This window comes from Rhipicephalus microplus, unplaced genomic scaffold, assembly GCF_043290135.1.
Source record: "Rhipicephalus microplus isolate Deutch F79 unplaced genomic scaffold, USDA_Rmic scaffold_45, whole genome shotgun sequence".
Lineage (NCBI taxonomy): Eukaryota > Metazoa > Arthropoda > Arachnida > Ixodida > Ixodidae > Rhipicephalus > Rhipicephalus microplus.
In genome coordinates this window covers 1,726,525-1,740,239 of record NW_027464618.1, presented here as the reverse complement: position 1 = coordinate 1,740,239, position 13,715 = coordinate 1,726,525, and the positions used below count along the sequence as shown (strand labels likewise).

Genomic DNA, 13,715 nt, shown 5'->3' with positions numbered 1-13,715 from the left:
GCATCATGACGTGGTTGCAAGTTTTATTTCGTTTTCTTCGGAATGTCTACGGGTCTGGCGGTGTGGAACGGTCTGGCGGTGTGGAACAGCTCGCAGCGTTTAAAGGCCTGACCGCATGTAACTGTCGCAGCGCGTCAGCGCGTGTCTGTTTGATGCGGCGCCACGCCCTACCCCCATGGAGTGAGTGGGGGCGTGCCTACGCGGAGCTGTGCGTTCTCTCTCTCTCCGTTAAGAGAGGGAAGATTGCGCGTCATCTCTCTCCGTTAAGAGAGGGTGCGGAGCTGCGTCAAAAATACCCGGGCTGACGCTCTGCGACGGGCACGCCTAGTCAGGCCTTAGCTGTTAACGGGCGACGCAATGTGTCGCCACCCAAGACACGCATTTCATTGACATTTCATCGTGACACAGACATACATTTCATTGGCATTACAGCGCACATACATTCTTTACACAACGCGTCGCGGCCATGCGGAAATTTTAGTATGCTTGATGGACCCTTCCGGCGTCAGTTTCCTGTCACCCAGAGTGTACGGAGAACCAGGGCTTCCATTCGGCCGTGCAGCTTTCGGATAGCAGAAACCAGATAGCATCACTTTAGGTGGCGGCTTTCAATGTCAGTTCATTCGCCATGCATGACGGATCACGCTGTCGATCTGGGCACTGAGGAATCGCGCAAATGTATTCCGCGCGCTGATTAATAAGCATACGGCCTCGACAGCTGCTCGGTCCAGAAAGGAATCGTACATTTATCTACGGTATGTTATTTTTCGATCGATATTTCAACTCGCTTCTCCGGGAAAACGATTGTCGCCGGACGTGCGAGCGAGTGTCGTTTTCTGTCGAGATATTCGATGGGCGGAGTTTTCCCAGGGCGGGCGCGATGTCGTCGATATTTGCCTGATTTCGTTGTTCTGCAATCTGGCCGTTTAGAGATTTCTGTAACTGTTTATACCTCGCGGACAGTCTGCTGTTGGGACATTGTCATAACCGAATGTTGAGAACAACAGAAGAAAATTTTGCGAACGGGACCTCCATGGTATACGTACATACAATCTGAGTGCGAACGTTTTGGCTGGTTTTGAAATTTCAAGTATCTTGTAAGAACACACGCGCGCGCACACACACACACACACACACACACACACACACACACACACACACACACACACACACACACACACTGGAGAGAGAGGGAACAGGCTTACATCTACCACCGAACGGGTGTCGATGCCTTGTTATTGTTTCAGAAGAGGGAAACCAAGGTTGTAGAGATAAAAATAAGGGAATATATATATATATATATATATATATATATATATATATATATATATATATATATATATATATATATATATATATATATATATATATATATATATATATATATATATATATATATTGGAATACATTTTGTGAATTGTAGAATATTAAAGTGTCTTCATTGTGGCATCGTATCCTGCTATAGACTATGCATTCTAAAAGCGTATTCGACGCAGTGAAGAGTGACGTGGGGTAGGAAACACTCCATGTGAATGTGCTTGTCTCTCTCCCGATTCCGTTATGAATGACGCTCCTTTCAAGTGGAAGGGCTCACCAGAACCCAAAAATTAACGCAATGGCACTTTTTCCTTTCTTTCTTTTCGTTCGTTCTATTTTTCTTTTGCTCATTTCTTTCATTTCTTTTCTTCTTTCTTTCTCACTCTCGTACTGAATGAAGTCAACATTGCACAAGTTTTCAATGACGCTCGCGATTCGGTGGTTGATATCTAAAGCCGTCTTTTACTAACGCACTTTCATCATCGGCCAACTCAGAGGTGGTACGCAGTACAGTAGTCACAAAAGACAACGAAAAGATAGTGAAAACAAATAGTAAACTTATAAACTAAAAAATAAAAAGCTAAGAAAATGCTTAAATGAGCGCTTTGTAAAGTGGAAGAAGGTGACCCGAGAAGACAAAGCCACAAAATGGTCCGGTCTTTATCGCCGCCCATGTAGGCCAATCGCTTCGCGAATGCTGAAGACGCGTCGCCATCAGTTTTTTTTTTTTTCAATGTTCTAGGGAGATGCGCCGCTGCGTTGTCCTTGGAGAGGGGTGAATCAACGCTGTGGTTTTGCGAAACGTGTGGGATAGCGGCCTCTTTTGTCTGCGGCGGACGCCCCCGCTGTCGTGGGCCAGACAATGGAACGTGGCGACGTTGAATGACTTGTCTGACTCGTTGCTTTGCTTCAATACACCGCGTCGAAATGATGTGGCTAATAATTATAATTCTCGGAGTTTAACTTTCCACAACTACAATATGATTATGAGAGATGCTATATGGAGGGCTCCGGATATTTCGGCAACCTGGTATGTTTCGACGGGTACCTAAATCTAAGTAAGCGGGCCCAGGGCATTTTCGGCTCCGTCAAAAATGCGGCTGCTTCGGCTGGGATTCAGTCTCGCCACCTGTCGTGAGATAGTGAGGCTTAAGTCGTGCAGAAGCCTCCATAAGTTTCGTGTTCAGTTAAACGGAATTTTGAAGATAGACATATCGAACTCGGAAGAGCACTCGAAGAAATTCTTGCGGCCCTGTGGTTAATATCGAAGACAGTGTCTGGTCTGGAATTCCGGCCCCGCCGCTGTGGTCTAGTGGCTAAAGTACTCAGCTGCTGACCCGCAGGTCGCGGGATCAAATCCCGGCTGTGGCGGCTGCATTTCCGATGGAGGCGGTAATGTTGTAGGCCCGTGTACTCAGATTTGGGTGCACGTTAAAGAACCCCAGGTGGTCAAAATTTCCGGAGCCCTTCACTACGGCGTCTCTCATAATCATCTGGTGGTTTTGGGACGTTAAACCCCACAAATCAATCATCAATCAAATCAATCGGTCTGGAATTCCGGCTGAAAAATCACCGCACGTTGATGCGGCCATATATGCGCAACTATATTTCGCATCTGGTGGCACAAAATCATCAGCATGAAGGTATTCGTTAGTATTCCTCGACTTGCTGCTACAAAGCTTTATGCGTCAGTGCTGCTGATACAACACATAAGTCAATGTTCTTCATATGCACAGTTACTATGAGCACTTGACAAGCCAAGGTGATATACGCACTTGACCATCTGCAAACAGCCGTCATCGCATAGAGTTTGCATTTATCGCTCGACCTGTGCCTTAAATATGATTGGTTCGCCAAGTCTTAGAGGCGTTTGAAATGCGTTCTAGCTGCTACGTCACAATACATACGGCACCGCCAGAAAAGTGCAGATGCACTGCGATGGTACTGCCTTTATGATCATGTTTTTAAGCCAATCAGAGGAGGGTCTATCGCTGCCGTGACGAGATGAATGACAGTGAGAGCGATTACTGCGTCGGCGTCCGCACTGGAAGCCTTGCTATGAAGCGGTAGGCGTCATCATCGCCACTCCCTTTCTTATTACGAAATTCAATTCAGTATTTACGTCCCCTGGAAGATGGATAACTTATTGGTAAGATCACAAATGTATCGCGTCAGCGGTGTGAAAGCATGCGACAATCGGCAGCAATTGCATGCATGATGAACGGTAGTGGATCCAGTGACTTTATCGAAAGCTTCTCGTACAGTTTGTTTCACTGCACAGCAACACCAATTGCTCAAACAGTGATTCTTGCACGATGTCGTCTTCGCTGTGGCTGAAAACAGAGCTCTCGCTGCGCTGCTTAATTGTAGATTTTCGTCGATTGAGAAGACCTCCGGTGTTGGTCGTTAGAGGAGCAGTTTGTGCAGTTTCAAAGTCGTTTTCGCAACAACGCCTGGAGCGTTGTTGCGAGTAACACCCTGGGGGCATGTCCTTCCCCACTCAGCGTGCAGGGGCGCTCCTTAGCACACTAATTTGCGTATACGAGCCATCAGTGGTGTGCCGGTGGCACCGCTTGTGCGTACGTATATACTTACACGAGCCTAACGCTTTTAGGAGCTACAAGGGTGCCTCAGTGCTAATGACTGCGAGCCGGCAAATACATGTGCCGTTAACTTTTGCACATGTCACCACGATAGCTGTTGCGTAGTGTTGTCGCTACTTTTAAATGGCCTGTAAGACCGTCTGAAGCTTAACTGGCGCTGTTTACATCTTTTAATGAGTGGCGATGCAGTTGCGCAATGAGGATTGTGCTATTTGTTAGTTGAAACGTCCTTCATGGCCCGGCGAACTGCAGAGCCAAGTGAAACTGCGTACTTCATTTCTGGAACATCGGCGAACGTGGCTCTTCGAAGTTGACGTAACGCTCGGTTTAATCCTCACGCCAGTAACACGTTAGAAACACTCTGTTCCGGACTCCAGAGCGGACGTGTGCGATTTTCTTATTCAGAGATAGTACCAATGAACAAGTATTTCCAAATACGTGTTAACAGGTACGTGTGAACTTGAGTTTCAAGCCTTTCTACGTCCTTACCGTTTCGCCTGCTGCGTGTTTCATAAAACAAGTACTGTCAGATCGGTTTCTTGCTTGATATATATTATATGTTCATATGCAAGTACATATGACGGGTGCTTTTCTATCTCGTTTGGCAACGGGCTCGCATTCGCAATCGGCTCACCTTAAAGTAGAGAACGATACTCCTAATATGTGAACGCATGATCACCTTCACTAACCAATTCTTAGCATTATCATAGCTTTTCTCACTGCTATGTACTGAGAAAGCGATTAAACGCTCCTATGTGTATATCGCGGTCAGAAATTCCTCCTGCGAAACTCCTTCTCTGCTGTGCAATAGACCATGCGCTGCATAACTTTCAATGTAAGTGTTGAAGCGGGAACATTACGTTTCCGCTAGCTGCACTTATGCAATGGTCTTTCTGTAGTGGCCACATTTCATTGTTTTATAGACCGGAGCACGTCCGCAGCTTTCGCCGTCGCCAGTGATGGCACGTTGTACTTCGCAGGTACGCTTTGTTGCTTTCCGACAGGCTTGGAAAATCGTTACAAGATTATGGGAAAAATGTAAGGTGTGCCGTGGACGGGTCGTAAACGACATACAGAGCCAGTCTATTGCCATCTCTTTGAGGCTGCTCCGCTTCTTGCGCGCCTCTCTCCTTTTCATTGGGATTTCCGTCAGTGTCAAAATATAAAGATTTGCATGAGCGAATTAGTTTTTCTGTCCTTCCGTCTTCATTTCGGTATTAATTTCCTTTCTTTTCCTTTATCGCTTACCTATTTTTCTGTCCAGCTCGCGGCCGTCGTGCATAGGAGGGTTCCCTGACCCGGACACACCCGGCCACTCCACGTGTGCACCACCCACCTGTTGCGTCATCGCACGAGACGTGGTACGCATAATAGAATGCGAACAGTGTTGCCGCCCTAGGGCGTCCTTCACGGGAGAACTCTCTGCGTGGGCGTCCTTCCCAGAACAACGAGACCGCTTTCAGGAGGAGTGCGGTCACGAGTTTTAACGTACGTGCGTGGCCCTGAGAGTGGTGGTTGCTCAATATTTTTTCTCCCTCACAGACCTATTCATTTTATCTGTAAGCTGGATTTTCTGCGTTATTATTGCTATTGTGATGTTGGTCCTAATGCTCGCGTCGCTATCGCTGTCTTTCGTCCTCCGTAGGCCTCCGCGTTCGCTCTCTTTTGCCCTCGTTCGCTCTGGCGGTTACACTGCGCAGTGTAGGAAAGGACAGCTAAGAGCTGCTATCTGAAACGGCGGGAACAGTGAGGGAACAGGCTTACATCTACCACCGAACGGGTGTCGATGCCTTGTTATTGTTTCAGAAGAGGGAAACCAAGGTTGTAGAGATAAAAATAAGGGAATATATATATATATATATATATATATATATATATATATATATATATATATATATATATATATATATATATATATATATATATATATATATATATATATAAACTTAGTAATATGGCTTTCACTGTGGCCTGACTGCTTCTTCATGGCGTAGTCTTTGGGTACTGAAAACAACCGTTTGTTGTTATAAGCAAAAGTGACGTTGGTGGTTATGTTTTGTTTTTCCTGTCGGGAAAGCAGGGGCGTAAGTTGGCTCCTCTCTATAATAGCGTGTACGTGGAGAAGCCAGCTTTACCGAACACTCCTCGAAGGCTAGCTAGGCTGGCACTGCGGAAACATAACTGCCACAGACACGACATAAAGGTTCAAAAGAGACTATGAATCGCTGCTGGAACCAACGTTTTAACGTGGAGGCTGATGTCTCTTAATATCTGAGGTGGTGCTGTGACGCTGCGATAAGAAAAATGGAAATGTTTTGATAGGCAGGTGGCTGCTTAGATGGCGCAGCATTCACTCTTGAACCGCGTTGAAATAGTATATATCGTGTTTGCTTTCTCATATTAGGATTTAAAAGAACGCTATTGTCCTTTTAAAGCATACCTGTCGTGGTTCTTCTAGCAAGAGCACGTGCTTAAGAATCATACGATGAAGAGTTTTCAATCTACAGATGCTTCTTGACGTTGCGGTTGGCAACCCCCAAAAGTGACGTGCTCTTCGTTCTTCTGATCCTCTTCTATCTTTTGGTCTCTTTTTTTTTCTTTCTGAACTGGTTACGTTGTTGTTAGAACAACATCGTAAGTTGTTGTGATTGGGGCTAACGACAGGCGCCGCCACAAGCAGCTCAAACCATAACGCTACTCTTCTTATATACAGTGCTTTGAAAGAGATGGATAACGGGGCTATTTTCTGTTTACGGTTAAGGGGCCAACGGTCAGCGCCGATTTTTGTCGCGTTAGCTCGGCTGGTTTACCGTGGCGAGTTCCCTGGGTGCTTCATCGAAGCCTCCTCTCCCGCCCTGACTGCGAGCAACTGGAGTGGGTGCCTGTTAACGAGCGGGACTTCTCTCGACGTACGGCAGGGGGCTTTCGCTCAATCAGTATAGATGAGCGCATGCATGGTCCGTTTGCGCCGAACACAGGAAAAGAGGGAGGTGGAGTGAAGGCGTTCTTCGGGAAGGATCGTGCCTCGCCTCGTAGCTCGACGTCGAAGAGAAGACGAGACGCGAGAGAAGGACCTTCGATGAGAACGGGGCAGCGGGGACCACTTTAACGTGCCATTGTTCACATCGACCTACGTTGCCTAGAAGCTTTAGTGGAGCAGGACGAACGTCTTTCAATTGCTCCCCCCCTTTCGTCATCTGCCCTCCCGCTCTACTTGGCAGCAGCGGCGAGCGATCGACAAATGGCGGCTCGGGTAAAGGAGCGAGGTGTTGGCGGAACTCATTTAATCGCCGAGATGAAATAAAATAAAGAAGAACAATGAAATCATTGCGGATTGGCGCCATGGACCCTTAACGTTGGACCCGATCGACGCGCAACCACATTTTGCTCGCATCTGAAAGAGGGAGAAAGAGAAAAGCAAGCGATCACCTTCTCTCTTTCTCTCGTGAGTAAAACGACTTCACCGCATAGCGTCATGGGTAGCAGGGCTTGCATAGACGCACGGATCGCCTAACGTAAAGGAAACTGCGTTTGTTACCGTATTATGAAACTTGTACCTGATTAACTTGTGCTGTGCATTGCATTTCAGCCTGCATCGGAATGCCTGTGCGTAAGATCTTCTAGATTAAACGTGCACCTTTGAAGAGCCGTCGTGCGTCTCTTCTGAAAGATTGACCGCAGTCCCACATGAACAGGATTCGTAGATGTCTTGAATGCTTTGAACTAATGATACTAATAAGGATTGTCCACGGTATGAAGTCGAAGTTGCAATGGGAAGCTATGAGAGATTTCAAATGGACCGGCCGTGTTGCGTTTGTCAGTGCGATGCCGCGCAGCAGTGCTCCATAACCTTGTACCGCCGTCAAAAAGCTACTGATACTGACAGCGATGCAGACCACGATTGATTCTCGACGAAGTGTAAGCCCATATTTAGTGCGCCGCAGTTTCGGACTACGCAGGTGGCGCACTGAACATTGATTACGAAAATGGGAGGTAGAGTCGGGTAAGAAAGCGAATTTCAGAAATTCTTCGTCTGGATCATTGCCCAGCCTTCGATTGAGAAAACGCTGGCACAATTAAGCGTCTTGTGGGACTGCGACAATTCTGTGTCAGCGAAGATTCCTTCGCTGACAATTCTTTATTGTTAACATGTTCAATGTCTCTTTACTATAAATCTCGCCTACCTTTCCTATTTTTGCTCAATCTGTCTCTTAACGTCTCCCCGCTCAACCGGAGACGAGATTTCATCTAAGCTGACAATCACAACAGCTGGTGTTTTTCCACTGGCCTATATTTAAGCTGCCCGTGTTTGCCGTGCCTGCAACATGTATGAAAGTGTGCTGCTGCCAGTTCGATCTCGTCGTTCTTCAACTTTTCGCGGCGTTCGCGTTTATCTAGTCTTTCTTTCTCCGGTTCTCTCGGAAAAATACAACAAGAAAGAAATATTGAAGGGGCAAAAAAAAAGAAAAGAGAGTAGATACTACTGGTTGAGTCGTGGGAGTTGCAGCAGCCGGCGGCGCTGCATCAGCAGTCTGGGATACGTGGACCGTTCAACCCAAACGCTGCTGCGGGTGCTCTCTCTACGGGCCATCCATTTGGTGTGCTCAGGCGCAGCACACGTCTTCGGCTGCAATCCGATCCTTCGTGATCCATTATGTGCGCTGACAGAAGCGTTCATGAACGCACGCACTACATGCAGGCACTTTTGTTCGATTTGTGATCGTTGTAAGATGGTGACGAGGGAGACGGCCCAGGACGTTTCATTGGCGTCGTACAGTTTGGGGGGGGGGGGGGGGGGGGGGGAGAGTGTATGCACTCTCGATAGAATTTGTCGACAGATGGACGGGCGTGGACACTCTTCACATTTATAGGAATAAGCGACATCGCTTACAGCCCTTGCTCGCTAAGGCAGACCGGTGATTTCTCCTATACATACAGCTATTCTATACGCTTGCAGATGTTAGAAGCTTTCTAAGAGAGGTTACCATCCAAAGAGGTACGTGACCCTTCAAAAGGGGAAGACATCTCAGACGGGTAGCCTTTTAAAATGGCCAAGTGCTGAACATGGGTGACCTTCTAAACTAGGTATCCATGTAAAGTGGGTAGCCTTTCGAAACTGCTTTATCATTCCAACATGGGTAGTCATCAATCGCATAGGTTGGTACTATACACCCACGTTCCCCAGAAACCATTTCGCCGGCAGGGTATAAGTGCTGAGGGAAACGGGAAAATGGCAGAGTAACGTTAGTTGCGATGCGTTGCGATATACTAAGATGTGAAATGGAATCGATGCATGAAGCGTCTCGTGACCGAAGACGTTTTCTGAAGACCACGTGCTCTGTGAAGTTCCCGTCTCTTCTCGCCCTCGTGTTAATGTTTGTACTGAACTGCGCACATGCGACAGATATTTACAAAGAAAGGCTCGCTGACTGCACTAGAGGTAGACGGTATACGGTAAACTTCCTGGCGATCAACGATACCCCAGTACTAATGCAACCACAGGGACTAGCCGCCGCTACGCGTCTTTTGAAAAGGGCCATGACACGGTCACCCATATATTTGTGGTTTTCAGCGAGAACTACAAGTAGGGGGTATATTTTATGTCCCTGTAGATATAAAAAGTGGGCCTTAAAAACAACCCCTTGAAGTTGCCGTCTATAAACCTCGCTCACCGCCGACGTGCGCCATTTTGCTATGGCGCCTGTGACGTCACGTGCAGAAAGGAGCCATGCCGTCGTCCTCTACCACAGTTGAACCGCTAGAAGTAGTTCAGCGCCAGTGTTGTCCGACTGTTAGGCCACTTGCGTGTTTTTAAGTTAAGTTGTAAAATTGTAAGTTAAATTGTAAGTTAAGCTCGACGACATGTGCTAAGATTTCGCCAGCTCATTTCTGTATGCTTAAACGCAGATTTCGATCGAAAATGGGGTGCCATGGACCCTCTAACGCCGGAGTGTCTTGCATACAGCGTGAGTTACGGTAATCATATTGTGGTTTTGGGACATTATACTCCCCGCCTCCCAGTTTTTATTAGCGTGAATGACTGGTCCCGACGATGTCCGTAATCACATAGCAGATTTCAGAGGTGAATCGTTAGAGTTACAGGCTGACTTTACCTTGTTTCCCTCCGCCTTCGCCCTTTTGAAGGAAGTTTAAGTGCGGTATTCCTGATCAACTAGTTCATGCCCACTTTCAACTTTGCCGTTCTCAATTTCTGAATACGAAGAAAATGCAAAGCGTGGATAACGTCAAAGGCTCTGCTGAAACAAGCGAGAATAGAAATTCCATTTCGGCAGCGGGACACTTACTCGCTCGTTTACGTTGCACGCGCTTGGTGTGAGCAGCGTGAGGCCGACCCGGTCCAACGGCGTCGTGACGGACACATTTCGTCGCCCGTTTGGGGCCAAGGTAACCTCGCCTTGCCTGTGCTGATGAACGAAAGACAAGACAAAACAAAACAGAAGAAGTCTCTCCACTTTTTTATCTTTTGTTATTTGTGGGGGCTTGTTCGTAAGCTTGGTTGTTTTTGTTTTCTGCCGATATACTTGAGAAAATCGCATACTAAACCTTATTAAGATTGTTGTGCGAAGCCTTCGGGAAATGACGGTAATGTAAATGAGGGTATAAGTAGCGATATGGAACTTTGTTTAGAAGGAAAAACAGAGGAAGAATATGTATACATGTTTTATGCGATCCATTTGCAAGAGATACAGTTCTATAAAGGAAGAAAGATACATGAAATTGGCCCCGTATCCGCGTGTTACACTGCAAATGTCGTCGAAAGACGGTAGTCTTGCGTCTGCAGAGAGTGAACGAAACGTTTATTTGATGTTCTGCGCAAGAAAATCGGTGAATGGTATTCTGAAGGCGCTGCGTTAGAGTGCCTCGAGCGTGCAACGGAGGCCAACGAGCGCATCAAGTGGCATCACACATGAGACATGAGCGCTATCTGGCAAGTTATCTTGGAAAACGAATCGCGCGGCGTGCGCACCTGTCTTAGAGGCGATAAAGTGTAGAACGAAAGGGGACGCGGGTAGGTGCCACCTCCGTGTCTTCTTAGCAAAGCGTTGGAAACACTTGCCTTTTCGTGGAAGCGTTGCATCGTCAACGCAGCGCGATAAACGCTACGGTCCTTATAATTACTTACGTATGCCTTTTCTTAGTAAGAGAGACACATACAGAATATTGACGTGTTGTTGTGGCGCCCCAGATATGCGCAATAATAGCTTTTTAATTGACAATCGCACAAGTATGGACGCCAAATCTTGAGAAATATTGGTGGGCGCTGCGGATGGGGTCGGCCGTTCGGGGTATCGTTTCGTGCCGTTTAAGGTATCGTTAAGGCGGACAAACAGACAAATGTACAGGCAGACCAAGATTTCTGCGTCGAAGGTCCCCAAGAAAGACTATCGTCTTTAAAAACGTTGAACTGATGTGTGGCTAACATGTGTGGCTAACATAGTCGAAATGTTATGCATGATCCTGGCAACTTGCGAACTTCTGCTGGTTACGGCGAGGAAGGAGTGTGTCGCTCGCGTGTCTGGACTATAGAAACGAATTGCTCAAAACTCTTCGTTCGCGTTTCATTTAACTGACTGGTCACCTTCGCTTATTGCGTGTTTAATGTGAGAATTAGTTCAACCTTTATATTGTTTGTAGTAATATATTTGCTGTCGATTTCTGACTATTTTTTATGTTACAAGGTTTGCAAGTGCAACAATGTTTTGCCAATATGCACCCTCAAGTAAAATTTGGTTTTCGACAAGTGCTGGATAAATTTCTGACTTTATAAAGGAGTGCCAGTATCAAGCGGCAGCCAAGCATCATGCCATTCCTCATTAGGCAATGCAGTTTGCCAATGACGAAAAGTTTCGCCCAACTGTCCAGCTTTGTCAAGCTTTCTCCCCCCACTCTTAGCATCGCGACAAGCATTGCACGACTCCCACCATGCGCGCAAGTGTAAATGAGAAATCTGACCTACGGATGGATGATTGGATTGGATTGATTGATATGACTGTACCCTGTAGATCTGGCGGCGACTAACGCCACCTGGCCGTAATACACGGGTTACTGCACAACGCGACCCCTACAGGCCAAATCTGCATGATTTCAGCGCGTCTGTCTCGCAGCCGATAAGCTAACCCGTAGATGACGTAATTCTCCTTACACGCGGCCCTCCTCTCTTCGTGGAAGCCATTCGCCAAGCTACGTTGATCTGCGCGTTGAAGCGCGTCTCGCCGATAGCTTCTATTCATCCGCCATTCATCCGGGGGGGGGGGGGGGGGGGCATAATCGCGGAGGCGCTGCAACGCAGTCCACAGTACTTAGCGCGGTCTCTATACCCGTGCAGCGCACTGCTAAGGCAGTCGCTTCATGCATCGTCGCTGCGCTGTTTTCCTTCTTTCTTTCTTTCTTTCTTTCTTTCTTTCTTTCTTTCTTTCTTTCTTTCTTTCTTTCTTTCTTTCTTTCTTTCTTTCTTTCTTTCTTTCTTTCTTTACTTTTATCGTTAGTCAGTTTGTTCGTTTTAGTTTCAGCGTAGAACCTTGTCTTAACGGGCCTCTAGCATCTCTCTAAGGATCCATCATTCGACCGGGACTGTACGGCGGCGCAGCCGTCAGTCTTCAGAGGTGGGATTTTTTAAAGCCTTTTTACGTTACTTTCCTTCTTGACAACCGAGGACGAAATCATCGGTGCTTGACAGAGCAACGAACGCGCCTCGGAGAGAAAAAAAATTGCGGGGGGGGGGGGGGGGAGGGAATGCGCCGTCGAAAAGCGAGAAAATTAAAATTCCATTCGCGTGACACAGAAGACCTTCCTCGATGCCGTCTGAAAAGAAAGTTGTTGCTGTAAGGCGGTTGCAAACCACTGGGCGCGCACGAACCATGGGAGAAACGCGGTCACGCCTTTGGTTCCGCTTCATAAGCGCCCGAATTGCGCTGACGGAGGCGTAAAGAAACCGAAGGTCGCGACACCCCGGGTTGCATTCGCACCGTGGCCTTTTAGGCTAATAGATCCCGTCCACTTTTTGTTGCAGGCGGTGAAAAGCGGGGTCTTTTGACGGTTTTCTAACCGTGCTTTGTTTATAAAGGTGCCGGTCGTATACGCCGTTAGCGCTCGTTCGCTGGATTCCGTGCCGACCGGTTGTGCCCTCGTGATTTCCGACGTCAGCGTAGCTTTCTGGCCGACTGGGCTCGCCTTACGTCATCACCTGACGCCGGCCTCCGACGACAGCGTAGCTCTGAACGACTGGACTTGCTCTACGCCATCTCCTGACGCCGACAAGAGCTCTCGCAAGTGGTGCCCCATCCTCGGACTCCTGTGACCGTGTTTCCATCTTTCCTATATCTCCTATCCTCTCGATATGTCGTCGCTCTCTCGCTTACCTCATCTCTCTTTTTGTCTCTCAACACTTTTATTCCTATCTTTTTAATCCCTCCTCACCCCCATCCCTTGTGAGCTACTGTTGAGGTGTCGCTCCCTGAAGCAGACAGTTACGGGGCTCACTTTTCTTTTCCTTCTTACAACATAACCACTCCCCCCCCCCCCCCCCCCCGTTAGCTGTTTACCACATGTACCAGTTACTTGATTAGCTACGCCTGACTGAGTTTCTATAGCCAAACCATTTTCAATGACTGCAAGCAGTTTTCTGGCTTCTTGATCTTTGTTCTGCTTCCAACAAGCCATAACTGTGCTCTCAGTGCAGCCTAGAAGTGATTTTAAATGAAGGGAAAAGTGAGCCCCACAACTGTCTCTCAGGGGGAGGACACCTCAACAGTAGCTCACGAAGTAGCTACTGTT

General features: G+C 47.4%; 1 protein-coding gene across 1 annotated transcript in view; it reads left to right on the top strand.

The window, feature by feature from the left end:
• LOC142787116 (uncharacterized) overlaps window positions 1–13,715 on the top strand; it is a 417,172-nt gene that overhangs the window by 114,249 nt on the left and 289,208 nt on the right. The gene's annotated exons all lie outside the window — the stretch shown is intronic.